At 42.7% G+C, this 17,261-nt stretch overlaps 1 long non-coding RNA gene across 1 annotated transcript in view; it reads left to right on the top strand.

Moving 5' to 3' along the window:
* The first annotated feature begins 714 nt into the window (after positions 1-714).
* LOC138295902 (uncharacterized) overlaps positions 715-17,261 on the top strand; it is a 32,091-nt gene continuing 15,544 nt past the window's right edge. Inside the window, exon 1 of the long non-coding RNA XR_011203709.1 lies at positions 715-823. This is a non-coding gene — a long non-coding RNA (uncharacterized lncRNA). The remainder of the gene's footprint in view (positions 824-17,261) is intronic.

Here is a 17,261-nt window from a genome sequence, read left to right as displayed (position 1 = left end):
TTGCCAGTGTTTGGTAGCGTCTCAAACAAATCATGGATCTCGTCGCCCCCAAAATGTAACATGAGGGACCTTTGCACTGTTCCATCAGTCTCTCGTGTGACTCTGAAGTAGTGCCTCAATCTGCCGAGCCAATGGTGACACCGGGGCGCGGGCGTAGCCAGATCCGCCAGCTGGCTAAACGGGAGTAGTGTAGTGACAGACGAATGCGACCCTTGATGGTGCGCTGAGCGTTGGTGATCAGCATTTAGCGCTGAACTCATTGTTCTGCGCAAAACCTGGCTTTCCGCTCCTTGTTATTTCAGCAGCGCTTTCGTTGGCACAGAGTTGGTTTACTCCGCTTACTCTTCTCTTTCTTTTTTTTTCTGTCTTGAGAGAGAGAGAGTCAAACAGGTCTCCTCACCCCTGTGCTGGTGGATTTCGCTGAGAAAAACTTGCCCCCTAGGAGTGTCTCTGACCCACTTGCAGAAGTGGCAATGGCAGCCACCGGTACCTGGATTAAGTGCAGCTGTCACATGGGGAAGCTGATTGAACAGAAACCAGAAGGCCTTCCTCGAAACCTGCCGGCCTGATAAGGATTCCCCCACAGCAAGCAGGATATCATGCATAAACCGGGGCTCACCAGTCACGGGCTTGCATGTGCAGCAGCCGGCTGGATGGCTGAGCGGTGCGCCCCGCCCACACCGGCTGTCAACCCTGGGCTGGGGAGAGGATGTCCTGATCACCGCCTTCGGGCGTTCCCTGCGGTCCAGATCCACTTGGAGGCCGTCGGAAGAGAGGCGGCTGTCTCTTCAGGCGAGGAGCTGCTGTCCGACGTACTCCCCAGGTGAGAGGTGTCACCATGTGCGTGGAGTGGCGTGTTAGCACCACCTCGTCGACAATGTAGAGGGGCAAGGTGCGCTGCCGTCGTGGTCACTAGCAAGGCCTTTGCTTGCGCATAAAGAGACAGCAACACTGCTTTGCCATTTACCATGTGCCAAAAGACCACGAGGGTCTCGCACACATTTATTTTATAGCCTGCACTCAGGACACCATATGTCATCACGGAGCAGGCAACAAAGTATAGGAGAGCCCGAGTGGCTCCCTACAGATGTCTTTGCTGCACTCTTTTACAAAATGTTTAGAAAATATCTTATAAAGAACTTACGGTTTTCCAGCTGCTTCCTATCCTCTGGCTCAATAACACAATCTGTGGCGTAACCGACAGTACTTTTAGTACTTAAACCTAAAAAGACCTACTTAGTAGCTTTACAGATAGATCTATGGCCCTTCTCAGTATCAGTGCCAAAACATACTCTAAAACCCTGTCCCAATGCTGAGAACATTGTGTTACTGAGCTAGTTTATCCTGATCGAGCAGAATTTAGGATCAGCCAATAAACATGTTAGGATATGTCAAGTCCCTAACTTTACCAACCTGGCATGGTTCAAGATTTCCTCTGCGCTCTACTTGCAGTAATTGAGTAAGATTGTTATTGCTCATCAATTGAGCATTTCTAAAAGAAGTGTTCTTAAAATGTGATTGCAGACTGATTTCAGTGAGATTGTTATGGATTCCTCTAGAAACACAATGAATGACCTAACACTACAGGAAATACTACAAAGAGACAACCACCAATATAGTCAATTATCACTCCGCTTATTTGCCCTGGCAGTAGTATACGTGTACACAATAATACTCAGAACGAGACTATTTAAGCATTTCTTGCACTACTGCTTCAGCACAAGCTGGCCTTTTTCACCGAAGATATTATTTGCACGATGCACAACACCTTGTGCCAAACTGCCTGGCACAACGTGAAAGTGGGAGAACTCGCAGTGTGATTTAAGAATAAAAATAAAACAGACAAATATGAAAGTTATCTGAAGCAGATGGGAGCAGGGTTTTAACCAATGCTTGGATATTAATTTCACAAAGAATTCCCAGCCCTCGCTTGTTCTAGGGATAATGTCCAAGTAATACTTGCATGTAAGTATTTATCCAGGTATAGAAACTAGAGGTCTCCTTAATGGTAAGAAACCCAATGAAAAAAAAACATAATTTTCAACCGAGAAAGGTTGAATGTCTTCAAGGTTTACTGGAACCTGCGTTGTCTCAGGTCCAAGCATCCTGTGGTATATTTCGCAGAGCCAAGACATGCTGCACATGTGCTTCGAAGATAAAATGTTAGCATTGAAAAGAGGTCGTTGTAATTAGAGGAAGCATGTATCAGATGTAGACGCCTCCTTCGAAATCCACACAGGCGTTTCAATTATGATGTATCTTAAATCCATAAAATGTGTCAATTTGTGTCTAAGGGACATGGATGTTGTTTTTCCTCGTGCTCAACTTCATAATCGCCTTTCGCCCTATCAAGAAAAGTGGATTCCTTGTCAGGTCTTAGAACTAATACCCTGCCAAAGGCCTAATATTTGCCTCTGATATCACACGGTCGTGCAGTAGAGAGTCCATTGGTAGGTGGAGTTGTCCGAGCAAACTGGATTCTGCAAGAAATCAATAAGGAAGAACTCGAGGTTTATGTAGATTCTATCATTGGAGGCTGAGCTGGGACAACAGCCACCACTGAGGAGGTATGTGAGTGATGCAAGGCCATTTTCCTGGTTCCCTGAATGAATTTCCCTCTACTCAGACCCATAGCTCTGTACTAATTGCACAAATGTAGGATTACGTTTTGAAGTTACGTCTCCATAGCTCGACAGCGGCCACCCAAGCAGATAAACATCTCTGAACCTAGTTGCACGTTTGTTCTGGAGCATAATATAAATACATAGTCTGTGGGATAGGTGAAGTATCGTGGAGTGTGTGTTGGAGCCAAGTCTTTGTGGGTTGAACCTTCACACAAAGTTTCATTAGAACATTTTACGGATCTCTTAATATGACAACAAAATACGGCAACTTTGGTAGTTAGAGGTTTTCCACCAAGGTGGTTCATATTACTACTTTAAGAAATTGACATTTTACTGGCATAGACGTACTAACAGAGGTAACATCTATTGTGAAGAATATAACAGGATAATGTAGGAGGGAAAGTGTCTAACACTAAAGACAGTAGTAAAGAGCTATTAAAGACACCCATCCTCACTCCTCGTCTTTTCTCTCAGCAGAAGGAACGCCTTCAAAAACTGCTGTATACTTTTTGTGTGTGTTTTTCTTTTACATTTTCCTGGGCCTTAATCAAATGAATAATTCAAGAAAAAGCGCGTCAGTTTCCTTATATTTTACCGCCACCTATAGAGAGCAATAGGGAACTGCATCACTGGAATTTGTAGTAATTTTGTACAAGTACTTTCTGACATTCTGGTACGGCACCATAGAGAGGCAAACTCAGTGCTTAATTTGTGCTTGTTTCCGGTGCTCGAAAAAGCGTTCAAAGGGAGAGAGCAGAAGGCTGCAAGAGTGAGCTGAAGAGGCAGGGAGTGGCTGTAAATGGATTAAAGAGGCCCGAGAAGGCTTTAGGATTACGCTGCCTGGATTACGCTGCCTTGATGTTCTGTGTTTGCACATTTAATTGCAGCAGCTGCGTGTTTCACAGGAGACCTTCGGGCACTGGCATGTTTTATTTACAAATTAGGTATTGGGCAAAATAGATGCCTCTAGGACAACCGTGCACACAAGTAACCGTGGGCTGTATACAGAATGACTGTCAGTGATCACGGGCTGAGGGGAGAGTTATGGCATGGCGCTGAAAGTGCAACACCAAGTCTGCCTATGCTTACGAAGTATTGACATATCTTACACACAATTCAAAACATCCACACCAATATATATAGATATACATATACATATATATATATATATATATATATATATATATATTACAATGGGTGACAGGGTATTTGCACGCACAATAGTGCGTAGTGCCTGTGCCCACTACAGAACAACGAACAACAAGACAAAAACAGGTACTCTTAAGTGAAACAAAATTACTCCTCAAGACTAGGTGCACTTTTGACCCTGGCTTCTACATATACATAAACAATGACTATTCTAATATCTGTTTACATAGAGACTGAGTAAGGCCCTGCCTCTTGCTCAACAGAATAACCCCAGAACTATAAATAGAGGCAGTAAAACTGTTAACACAGAGAAACACTAGCTACATTTTAGTCACAAGATACTAGATAGTGGATTTCACACACTAGATCGATGAACCGAACTGAATCCGTTTTGAGAAAATGGAATTCGGAATATGTCATAAACATCACATATAACATATGATAACCACTCCAACTTCAATAACCACATCAGTTTATTAAGAAGTTAATAATTTATTTCCCTATATTAACAACGCTAAGGTCACGAAAAAAATTCTCAAACACAAATGATACACAGAGAGAGACAACAAAGGCTGATTCAAACGCCGAATATATCTAAGTTTGATCAATGCAAAAAGACAAATTATCTAAATGGTTATCAAACAAAACCATAGCAAAAGAATCTAAGCAAGAGAAATTGAATACATCTGAATAATGAAAAGACAGAAATTATCAAAGACAATTCATGAGCATGTGAGTACACCTCACCAACCACTAATTAGCATTGACATTTTGGGTTTAATGTTAAAATTTTAGCACACAAATTTAGAAAACACCTAGCTATGTTGCTATCCAAATTAAAAATAAGCAGCAGTAAATAAGCAGCTGCAGCCTGTACCTGAAAAACAAAAGACAAACATCAATTTACATTTATACATTTACTAAATCTCTATGAAATCAGCAACAACGTCTACTTTGTCAGTGGGACAGCAACATCAGGCACCAACACCAGGGTAATGGTTTAGAATTTGGACTATAAGATACAATAAACCATCTAGCATAGGTTCAGTACTGAACAGACATAAACTAATAAAACACCAGAATAATCACTAGTCTATCTGGAAAACATGAGATGTCAAAGTGACAGATCATAAAGCTATAGAATCTCTAGAATCTCTAGGACTACACGAAAATCCCAAAGAAGAATGACCCTCAAACAATGGTGACTGAACATTAAATTAAACTGAAAATGATTGGATAAAGTATGAGGTGAGAAAGTTATCACCAATCAGAACATTAACAGATATCAAAATTATACAATTAATTTACTCCAACGTTTTCTATTTGCTGTTATTCCATTGACGAAATCCAAACTAATACATTAATATCCTGTACTTCCTCTTCTCCCGCCTCACCTGTGGATCCTTTGTTTCCTCTCCACCGAAATATGAAGTCACAGGAAAAAGGATTACAAAATATGTTACCACACCATTTCTTTACCCTCGAGGAAAGACATACAATTTAGAAACATATCTTCAAACAATGAAGTCAGTCAAACTACGGAACACACTAGAAACATTTTATACAGTTGGCATTGTACAGTGACCTTGCATCTGCTTCTACTTCAGTCCAGCATAGGCCACTAAATACACAATTATTTCTAGCATTCGTTTTAGTTAAGAAACACACTTTCTCATAAAGACAGAATAATTTAATCAGCTTAAGTTAGCATGGACAAAATAGAGGCCTTGCATAAGATGGTGGCCATTCAGTTAGTAACAATTTTCGTAAACACAATATTATAATCTAATTCATTCTCACATTAATCTGTAAGTATAATTACGTAAGGCTCAACATTTTATCAAGAAAATCTCAGCTTTCACAAAACCACTCCTTTTCTAATTCAGAACAGCCCAAATGAGTCCATAAATTTGTAGCTCTTTCTTCTCTTGCTTCGCTTGCCAGCAGGGTTTGGGGCCAAGGTGGGTGTGATGTTTCTACGTATTTTGCATGATTTTTGTTTAGAAAATGACATTCTCTGAGCCCTTCTAGTGAGCCAGTCAGCTGGAAATTATTCTCCCACCCATGACTACTCCCCCCGTAGTGAGAGCAGAATCATACCACATATGTGTTTTTGTTTATTTGTTTTAATCTGTATTGTAGGTTTGGAAAAGAACCAAACATCAACCAATGCCATGCTTCTTGCACACCCCGAGTAAAGTTCATTAGACTGCAGTAAGCGTTATCACGTCAGTGGTCCATCCAGGTACCCCACCTGTAGCTACGACAGGCGCAAGGATATGGACACCGGACCCCAATGGACGCTATCTGGGAGTGAGTCACAGGTGGCTTTATTTATCCCTTCTGGACAAACATGGCCCAGAGTCTTTCCAGACTAGGGGCTAGGTGGCTTCCTACACCACCCAGACCCACTCCCATTCCCATAGACATCCCCTGGATACATACATGGGTTTTTTGTCCATGGCCAAGTTTTTTGTCCAGTTTTTGCCTTGCCTCCACATATTCAAATCTGGGCATGTACAGCCGCACACTGTCCCTCCGTGCTACCATCACACCAAGGTCATAGAGATCTACATATATTTAGACTCCATCTCCTGTCTCATGCCCAGTACTCCCCTTCACTGATTCATTGTTACCCGAGTCCCTAGTATGTAGACCAGTTATCCATGAGACAGCAACCAAAGATATATAAACTGCATCACAGCCCTCTATAGTATGGAAAAAAGTTCCCTATTGCTGTTGCATCTCAGACAAATCGGACTACCAATCAACCCTCTAGACGGCAACTGGGACCCGTAGTAATACACTCAATGCAACACTCTCAATGGAATCAACCTGAAGGAGTAACAAATGGCCACCTCACCTGGGTGTGCCAGGGTCTCACCCCAGCTGAATCTTCACCATTTTGTCTCCCTAAATTTGCAGACCATTCCCCCTCAAACCATGCAGGGTAGCTGAACATTATTAACAACAGCCTTGTATGTTTTCGAGATTGCTAAATCCTCATCATGTTCTTCATTGTCTCGAAAAGGAGTTGCGTATTTAAAGGTCATCACGTCACAGAATTAACTGATCCGAAAGGAACCTTTTAATAATGTATAATCTGTAATTCATTTAACTAACTTCTGCATATCGATTAGAGAATGCCCCATTACATTTACCACTTTTATCAATAAGATTCCAGGCTTTATGACCTTTAAGTTGGACCACCTCTTTAATGGCAACATCAGTCCATGATGATGTTTCTTCCATCATTTTGTCTTTCCACCATAAGACCCTCAATGCTTTAAACCAAGCAACAATCGCAGTGGTTTTAACACCGGGAAGTCCACATCGTTCCTACCCAAATACATAAAGTAAATACATTTCCAAACCTAACTCCAACATATTTAATCTGACTGTCTGCTCTTAGGGGAAGCGAAAACCCAATCATTCATCACCACTAAATGGGCACCCAGTAGCCACCCAAAAATCTTAATCTTGTGGTGAGATAACCACTTCATAGTTTGAGCAAAAGAGTTTTGAAATGGGCTGTGGGGGGTGGGGAGGAGGGGTGTCAAAGAAGCCCTCAGTAGTGATCTCAGCATGTCAGCCTTATAAAAAATAATGTCTGGGATTAAAAATACGATGTTCTACATAAAATAAGACATTTAAGTAGTAAGATTATTTTGAATAAAGTGGCTTTTCCAACAAAGGAATAGAAAGCTCTATTCAACGAGGTGAGTCGTTTTAAGGCCAATAAGAAATGTAGACATATTGCATTAATTAAATATGTCCCAAGCCCTGGAAAATACAATGCCCAGATATCAGAATCCACGGTGACCACATGTGGGTTTGATAGCTTTAGCTACAGTTGTGTGGATATTTTCCTATGAAAGTGGGGTTGACATCGACATAGTATCAAAGAGGCTTGGTCACATGGATGTGGAGTCCGAAATCCATAAGCACCTAGGCATGTTTGCTATTCCTGCCAAGTGATATGTGATGCTAGGTTACTGCTGGCCTCGTCCCACTCATTTTATCTTGAGTTGTGTCCAAACATCAGAACCAGTCAACCTAGGGGCTACCTAAAAGGAGCAAAGGGTAACCTAATCCCCTTTTGTGTGTGCCTGCCAAGGACCACCTCTACCCAGAACCCTTCTTTTTTTTGTTTGCCTCTATGAGTTAATTATCCTTTCGCTAAGCTGGGAGTTCCTGCTTACCTTTTTGGCCCTGGTTGGGCATTTATCTCTTTGTTTTACTGTGCCAGTACTTCATTCTTGCTGGGTTTTGCGTTCCTACGTTTTGTTGGCTTGCTGAGCTGTTGCTGGCGTCAATAGTACATTGAGCACTCTGCATTTGGGACGAGTGACAAAATGTACTTATTATAAAATATACTTTTATTTATTTATTCTAAAGTTTCATATTTATAAAGGTTTTTTTATTAGTAAACATTTGAAGGTTTACAGGTCCACAGTTCAGCATTGTCAGTACATCGCATAAAGGGATAAAGCAGCATAATTACATTATCACAATAAACCTTCCCCGAACACCCCCCACCCGTCTGCTGTTATTACCACATTATCTTTCCTGTCCTGAATGTAGAGGCCATACTGTGTACAATACCCAGATCAAAGCCTGTTAGACCAGTTTACGTCTGGACTAGAGGCCCACCGGACCCCTGGCAGTCATGGAGCTGCTCGCTCATACACAACACCTAATACATCCATGTATATGTATGTGAAACGCTAGCACCCCATACAGATTGTCAGTAGAGGCCCAGAACAGTATATCGTCTCCTTTCATCCCTCACCCCACTCCCTTTGGTGATTTTTTCAGATCTGTCAACATTTGCTCCCACACAGCCAAGTCACCCACAAGTGTTTCATCCCTCTGTACATGCTTCATCCTCAACTCTTCTGCCACTGCCCATTTTTCATATTATGGCAAAACAACATTTTGCCAGTAACAGCCCTTTACGACTAAGTAACTTTCCCTCAGGCACTGGGACCAGCCCAAGCAAAAGAGTCTGAGGCGTAGTGTTTTTGTCCAACCAGTCGCTCTATCAAGATCATTACTATGTCTCTCAAATACCGTGTTAGGGCTTGGCATTGCCAGACCATATGTGTAAAATCTGCTTCTGGGTCTTTGCAACCAAGGTAATTACCTGATCTAGTTGGATAGATGTGACATATGGTCGCTGGGGCCAAGACTACTCGGTGTGTGAAATTATATTGTATACATTTAAAACACACATTAGAGCTCAGCATTTTAGACCCCTCATGAGCTTTCTCCCATTCCAGTGCACGTCTCCCAGTGTGGCTTCCCATTTTGTCTGCCTTTGATATTAGCTTGGGAAGGTCCTCTCGTGATGCCCTATAACTATGTGATATCAGTCAGTGTCCCCCTTTCATATCTAACAACCTAGTCAGGGTGTGCAACACTGATGGCTTCTCCGGAAAGCAAGGCCACAGTGATCGTGCAGTTGCTAATATTTTAGCATGCTGTAGATATCATCCCAATTCCAGCCCAAATGAGTCAATGGCATCATCCTGGGTGATAAACTGTTCACCCAAATACAAATCTCCCAAAAAGTTGCAACCACTGTCTCTCTGTTTTTTTTAATGGACATTGCTTCTGCAGTCCTGGCTAACTGCTTTATATCGTAGAGAGGCATATCTCTTGCATACGGGGCCCGTCGTAACACATGGGCAACTGTCCGCATCCATACTTCACATACATGATGCAGCAAAAATGGCGCTTCTTCCTGCAACTGTGTGTCACCCATGAGCAGCGCATGTGGTGAACGTTATCCATAAGTGCCTTTTAGAAGTTTTTTCTCCCAATTACCTTCACCATCCAGCCAAGTTGTAAGTGAGGTGCCAGACAGTAAATTTCCAGATTGGGGAGTTCAATCCTTCCCCACTCCCACCTCTGTTTAAGCATAGCAAGGCTCACCCTCTTTCTTTTATTGGCCCAGAGTAAGTCCAATATCAGTCCGTCCAGTTGTATGAAATATCTGGGGATTTCATAGAATGTATTTTGTAGCCCAATCAGATATTTAGGAAGCACCACCATTTTAACAATAGTAGCCCTACCCATAACAATGGAGAGCACTCTCTCCAGAATCGGAGGGAGCTCTCTCCAGAATCAGATGGATGCCGTCAGCCCCTCTAGTACTTTCCCTATATTAAGGTCATAAAAAGTACTTTTGATGTGGCCAGCCTAATCCCCAAATACATAATTCTCTCTGCACCCCAGGGAAGCCCAGTAGCACCGCCATGGGCTCTATGGTGATAGAAAATAATAGAGGCGACAGTCGGCACCCGTGTATCATCCCTCTAGTCAGTGAGATTCTATCTGACACTAGGGCGCCCGTGCACACTTGGGCGATTGGGTCCATATACAGTAACTTGGCCCACACAATGTATTGCGGTCGAAGGCCCATCTTCTCCAATACAAGCCACAAGTATTCCCATTGTACCATGTCAAAGGCCTGGTCATCGTCAAGCAGGGCTGGGGCATAAGGGGCCTCCCCTCGGCACGAAGCATAGTAAACATGGGCCACCAGGCGCAAATTATACATTGTACTACGGTACTACGGTATGGTATAAAGCCACACTGGTCAGTGTGAATAAGAGCCAGTAAATACGGCAACTGAAGCAGGCAGGCACCATCCCTTTCACACCTCCAGATACATTTACATCAGTCTGTCTGTAAGGACGGCTTTATACTTTTAATAAAATACTGCCAGCAAACCATCCCCTCCACCCCTGCCATTTTTGTGGTTTTTTGACCCCTTCATTATTTAAGCCTTTTCCCCCTCCTGTGCTTAGCCTTTTTTGGCTATTTGGGGTAGTTTGCGCTTAAGGCCCCATAACTTTTTGTCCACATAAGCTATCCACACCAAATTTGCATCCTTTTTTTCCAACATCCTGGGATTCTAAAGGTACCCAGGGTTTGTGGATTTCACTGGACAGAGAAATTAGCTAAAAACTACTTTTGGTGTGGGCCAGCCTAATCCCCAAATACATAATTCTCTCTGCACCCCAGGGAAGCCCCACCCGTGGAAGGGAGTTCAATTGCCTCTTGGCAAGGGAGCATAAAGGAACCAGGTGTGACTTCAGAGTATTCTCCCTTATCCTCGAGTCCTCCCCAAAAAGCGGCAGGACTTTCAATAGAATAGTAATCGAGTATTCAGGGCTACATACATATATCATGGCGTCGCCTGCTTAGAGGGAAACCACATGTGTGGTTTCCCCCACCTGGACCCCCCATGGTGCCAGTACGCAATGCAGTAGCACCGCCATGGGCTCTATGGTGATAGAAAATAATAGAGTCGACAGTCGGCACCCATGTATCATCCCTCTAGTCAGTTAGATTCTATCTGACACTAGGGTGCCCGTGCACACTTGGGCGATTGGGTCCATATACAGTAACTTGGCCCACACAATTTATTGTGGTTGAAGGCCCATCTTCTCCAATACAAGCCACAAGTATTCCCATTGCACCATGTCAAAGGCCTGGTCATCGTCAAGCAGGGCCGGGGCATAAGTGGCCTCCCGTCGACACGAAGCATAGTAAACGTGGGCCAGCCGGCGCAAATTATACATGGTACTACGGTACTACGGTATGGTATAAAGCCACGCTGGTCGGTGTGAATGAGAGCCAGTAAATACGGCAACAACTGGGTTGCCAATATACCACTCAGTATTTTCACATCTATATTTAGAAGCGACAATGGCCTATAGGACAAGGTATCCAACAGTTCCTTGTCCGGTTTTGGGACTAGCACTATTAGCACCTCCCGCATTGAGGCGATAAAATTCTGCCAGCAAACCACCCCCCCACCCCTGCCATTTTTGTGGTTTTTTAACCCCTTCACTATTTAAGCCTTTTCCCCTTCTGTGCTTAGCCTTTTTTGGCTATTTGGGGTAGTTTGCGCTTAAGGCCCCATAACTTTTTGTCCACATAAGCTATCCACGCCAAATTTGCATCCTTTTTTCCCAACATCCTGGGATTCTAACCCAGAGTTTGTGGATTCCACTGGACAGAGAAATTAGCCAAAATACACCTAAAATCTGGGAAAAATTGGGAAAAAAGTGCTGCAGAAGAAAGCATCTGTTTTTTTCCCTGCAGATGGCATCAAAGAAAGGTTTGTGCTAAAATCACCATCCTCCAGCTTTCAAGAACAGGCAGACTAGAATCAGAAAATTCATTTTCCTCACATTTCTGAGTGGGGTCAGCGCACCACCCCAAATTTCCTACCGTCCAGTGTTCCCCTTGGCCTCCGGATAAAAATTATACCTCACCTGTGTGGGTGCCCAAAGCAGATTCAGCCTAAAAACGTATTAAAAAAACTGCGCTTATGAACACGCTTTGGTGCCCCCTCAAACTCTACACATTTTTGGCCCTTCCCTGTCGCAGGCACTTGGCCCACCCACACAAGTGAGGTATCATTTTATCAGGAGACCGAGGGGAACGCTGGGTGGTAGGAAATTTGTGCGGGCATGGTGATCCCACACAGAAATGTGAGGAAATTTAAATTTTTTAGCTAAATTGGAGGTTTGCAGTGGATTATGGGTAAGAAAACATTGGGGAATCCACGCAAACTACACCTCCCCAGACTCTCCTAGGTGTCTAGTTTTCAGAAATGTCTTGGTTTGGTAGGCTTCCCTAGATAGCCACCAAACCCAGGACCAAAAACGCAGGTGCCCTCCCTTAGAAAAACAGGTTGTTTTGTGATAGATAATTTGATGTGTCCATGTGGTGGTATGGGCCCTTCCTTCTCGCTGGCACTTGGCTCACCCACACAAGTGAGGTAGCACTTTTATTGGGAGACCTTGGGGAACACTAGGTGTAAAGAACTTCTGCTTTGTTTCTATTTCCGAAAGAACATGGCACAGAAAATCAAGGAAAATGTGTGATTTTAGTCACATTTTGAGGTTTGGAGGGATTTGTGGGTAAGAACACATGTTGGGATCCACGAGAGGCACACTACCCTGTACTTCCCTGGGTGTCTAGTTTTTTAAACATATCTAGAATTGTTAGATTTTCCCTAGACAAGAAGTGAGCACACTACCAAGTTTCTTACTTTTGTGCTGTCCTAAACACTCAAATTGTGAAGAAAAGGCCCTTAGATTTTGTTAAACAGAACCCTCACCCACCAACCTAGTTGGTGGTATGCTTCATCAATGGGGTCCCACGTAAGACAATTAGCGTGTCAGGGGTGTGCTTCAAAGCCTGATTACAGCGGAGTGGGTTTTTATTGTGACAACATATACATACTGGTTGGATTTGGCATGAGGGTTAGTGATGGTTCAACAGATAAAATTATAATAACAAGAGATTTCACAAAAATGAAATGCTCTGTTTATAGTTGATAGGTCATAAAACTGAACCAATAACTCTCAGCTCATGAGCTGTAAAGCCATGACAAGGCACCAACCGCTTTACAGGCCATTCACACCACCTCTATATATGACACACACAATATTATTCACACCACTACCTGCAGGCCAGGCACATTACGACATTCACAGCAAGTAACAATGTAGAGAAAAAGTACACCCTGGCAGAGAAAGACAGAAAACACAATTATTACTGCACAACCATATATTCATCAGGTACACACACATACTGGATGGAGTTGGCACAAGGTTGATTGATGTTTCAACAGATCAAATTTTATTAACAAGAGATTTCACAAAAATGAAATGCACTGTTAATAATTGAAAGGTCAAAAGCTTGTGATCTGTAAAGCTGCGTCAAGGCACCAACTGCCTTACAGTCCATTCATACACCTTTCATACGTGACACACACAAGACCATTCATACCGCCAGCCATGGGCTCAGCACATTACAACACTCACATCAACAGACAGCGCCATTCAAAGGCCCGTCACTTTCATATGCACACATGCCTGATATAGCAATCACAGCTGACAGTGTGTGTGGATGGCATTTGGCTAGAAGTGTGTGTGGTGACCAGCAGTAAGTCACTACTCACACACCACCAGGCAAGCACCAGCTCACACACACTGCCAGCCAAGCGCCAGCTCACTCACGCCGCCAGCAAGGCACCAGCCCATGCATACTGCCAGCCAAGCACTAGTCTATACACACCACCAGCCAATCGCCAGTCCACGCACACTGCCATCACATTTTTTTTACAAAAAAGAAAACACAAACTAACTGTAAGTAAATACAAAACTACAAACACAACAGCTCTAACTAAATACATCACCCTTATGCCAACCATGGAACTGAACTAATAACGATACACACCAGGCACAGCTCACAAGTGCTCCCAAAAAGTCCTTTTTATGTGGTACATTCGAAAACAAGCAGGCACACACAGCCCAGGTTTAGAAGGACAATAAGGGCAGTGCATACATCTCTCCTTCCACATGCCTCTTTGCATACAGACTCTACACCTCTTACATGTATTGTGTTTTTTTGGGTGTGGGAGGAATGTGATAAGGAAAGTGGCGATCTTTCCATCTAGGCGCATCTTCCACCACTCCAACTCTAGGAACACTTACCTGTTTCACTACAGCAAGTCTGCCAATCACAAATTCCTGAAACTGAACAAAAGTCATCTTAGACTCTGGAGAACAATCCCTGATCATAACAAAACTATTAAAGGTTGCTAAATGGAAGAAATGGATAGCCAACTTGTTATATCAAACGTAAGACTTACGAACAGCAGTGTCAGGTTGCAACCTCTGTTCTACTCTATCTACATTGCTTATTGTAGTCTAAAATGCACACAGGTTTGCACACTTCAACAACCTGACCTCAAACAATCACAGGTGAAATACATTCAACATAAATGATAGTCAGCATGTAGGCATCCCTCCTGTCTGCAAATTTCACAGCTAGCAGTTCATCACTATGCAAGGCACTGCACTGTCCCCTCTCTAGTTTTTTACTCACAGGCTCCTTTGGATAACCTTTACGGTTAGAGTGGGCTGTGCCTCAAGCAACAGTGTTCACTTTTAAAAATTCCCTGAACAATTGCACACCAGTGTAGAAGTTATCCAGGTAAAAATGGTGACTTTTGCTAAATAATCATCTGCCAAGCTCCCGGACAATTTTCTCACTGACTCCAAAAGTTGACAGACAACCAGGGAGGTCGAATGTGGAATCCCAACTAGCCCTTGAACAGCACCAAAGACTTGTCTACAGCTATTTCTTTTCTTGGAACATAGATAGCTGGAAATGGATCTATAAAGTTATAAAGGACAGGCTGAATCTTAAAAAGATGGCCACAATCAGGGTGATCTTGTGACAACGCTAAACATTATCAACAAAATGCAGCATCAGAAGCAGAAGCAAATACCGCTCATGACTCATGATTGCAGGAAATATGGCCGTTGCCATCAAGGGACTGGCAGACAAATATGAAGACAGTGACGGTGGCAGGTGCACAGTTCGCGTCCTGAAGTGTCCCCTTTAAGGCTGGAGTGCATAGCCTTTAGGGCTACATGCTGCACTATGACGACTGCTCATCATCTGGGTTCCCTCCCCCTCCCATAAGCACCTATTTGTTGGATGCTTGTGTTTAGCATTGTCTTCTGTCTTCCATATTCCCAAGCACTCAGCGTCCTCACCTGCCATTGCGGCGGGTCCCTCCTTGGTGTCAGAGGTATTGGGTTCCTGGGTTCTGCATCTCAGTTTCGGTAGCATTCCTACAAAGACAAACAAAGACATTGTTTAAAGAGACAATCTACACAATCTGGTGACATTTAAGAACTGTATATAAGTCAAAGGATAAAAATACTAATCTTATCGAGTCTTATTGAAAGGGCTAATCACATCAGCGATTTTCTGTTATTTTCTACAAGAGGCAAAGAAATACATATATTCATTTTCAGTACACATTGTTTAGTGATCAGAGACCTATATTAAGGTCATTATTACTTGCACATGACATTGATTAATGAAGAGTGATTCACAATAAGGGGCAATGTTTTATTATGTACCTTATGCTTCAGGAGACAAACGCGCACTTAGGCGTATGAATCTTATATGAACCTTGACTCACTATCAAAAGGACTGATGTTATTTATCTAACTATATTCATAGAGCCAATACATCTAGGTGGGTGTTAGAAAATTATGTTATATTCATTCACATATTTGTGAAAATTACCTATTGAGTTAATGATCTTGAGTTCTGTGTTCTAGACATATAACATAGCGATGTTCAGCCTACAGAAACCAGCAACTAAAAGGGAGAAGGGACATTAGGTAATTCAAAGTAGGTTACATATGTGGAAAGGGATCACAATGTATATGTTTAATGTTCTAAGGTTTGTTCTTTATGTTTTTAGAAACTAAATAAGACAGCCTACATCACATAGTGGAAACTTGGTGCTGGCCTTGGTCAAGATCCGTCCCTTCGTCCCAGTGAGTCAGACGTGACTTCTTTGGAGTCTGTTTTGGTTCACAGGGAGGTAGGGAACTACGTTGTGTCCATTCTACTCTTGCGAGAAAGGTATCAGGCTTGAGAGACAGCTTCCTTATCAAGCCCATCAAAAACATTAAACCCAAGAACGTCTTCAACTTAGGGCCCAAGTCTGGCACTGTTGTCCCTCAAATACTGTTCAGCATACACATTAGTCTGCTCAACAATCTCACCCAAGAATAAATCGTCCATAAACAACTCAAAGAAGTTTATAGGCAAAACGTTTTCAGTATTTACGCTACATCCTGCGACACCAGTTAAGGCAGACAACACCAGTTGCACCATGTTTGGGGAAACCCAGAGTTCAGATCTTCCAATAGGAGGCCTTTCAGCCCTTGGCTGTTGCACTATCCTTCCTAATAAAAGTAACTTGACAAATATATCAACAAGAACCAACACTGTGTAAAATAAGTAATAAACAAAGTGTAGCTTTATCACAAAAATGTATATACTCAAAAACAATAACACTCACTTGCCAGAGACAGTTAGACTCACCAGCACCTACTCTGCACAGACGCAGCAAGCACTAACAATATCCCACTAAAAAAGAAAAACTAAATAAAATTACGCTTAAGACAACACAATACACATAGTGCAACAATCCAAGGAGAATTTCACCCACAATAAAACATAAGCCAAATATGCTGCTATTATTACTCCATTTACAAAAAACGCATCCATGCTTGGCAATGATACTCATTGAAGTAAACAGTACAAAAACGTTTTTCTTACCAAACACAAAAAACTATACAAACTGCAGATTTTCCATTGATGAAACCGCAAGCAGGAGTCACAGCAAAGGAATCAAAAGCTTTGCACTAGAAAAAAAAGGAGAAATAAACATTATGATCGCAAATGCAAATAATGCATCAGTCCGCACACACCAAGCTCGGGGCAGATGGGCGTAAAAATATGGCCAAAACATTCACCCCCTAAAGGGGAGCGACCATTGCCCAAGGGGCCACTCTCCACAACAATGGCAGCACCACAGTGAATAAAACATCTCTGGTGTCTAGTAGTTTCTGCCCCCCCTTGGGG

Source organism: Pleurodeles waltl, chromosome 1_2 (assembly GCF_031143425.1).
Source record: "Pleurodeles waltl isolate 20211129_DDA chromosome 1_2, aPleWal1.hap1.20221129, whole genome shotgun sequence".
NCBI lineage: Eukaryota > Metazoa > Chordata > Amphibia > Caudata > Salamandridae > Pleurodeles > Pleurodeles waltl.
The sequence above is the reverse complement of the archived record's forward strand: the minus strand, read 5'-3'. Positions and strand labels throughout refer to the sequence as shown.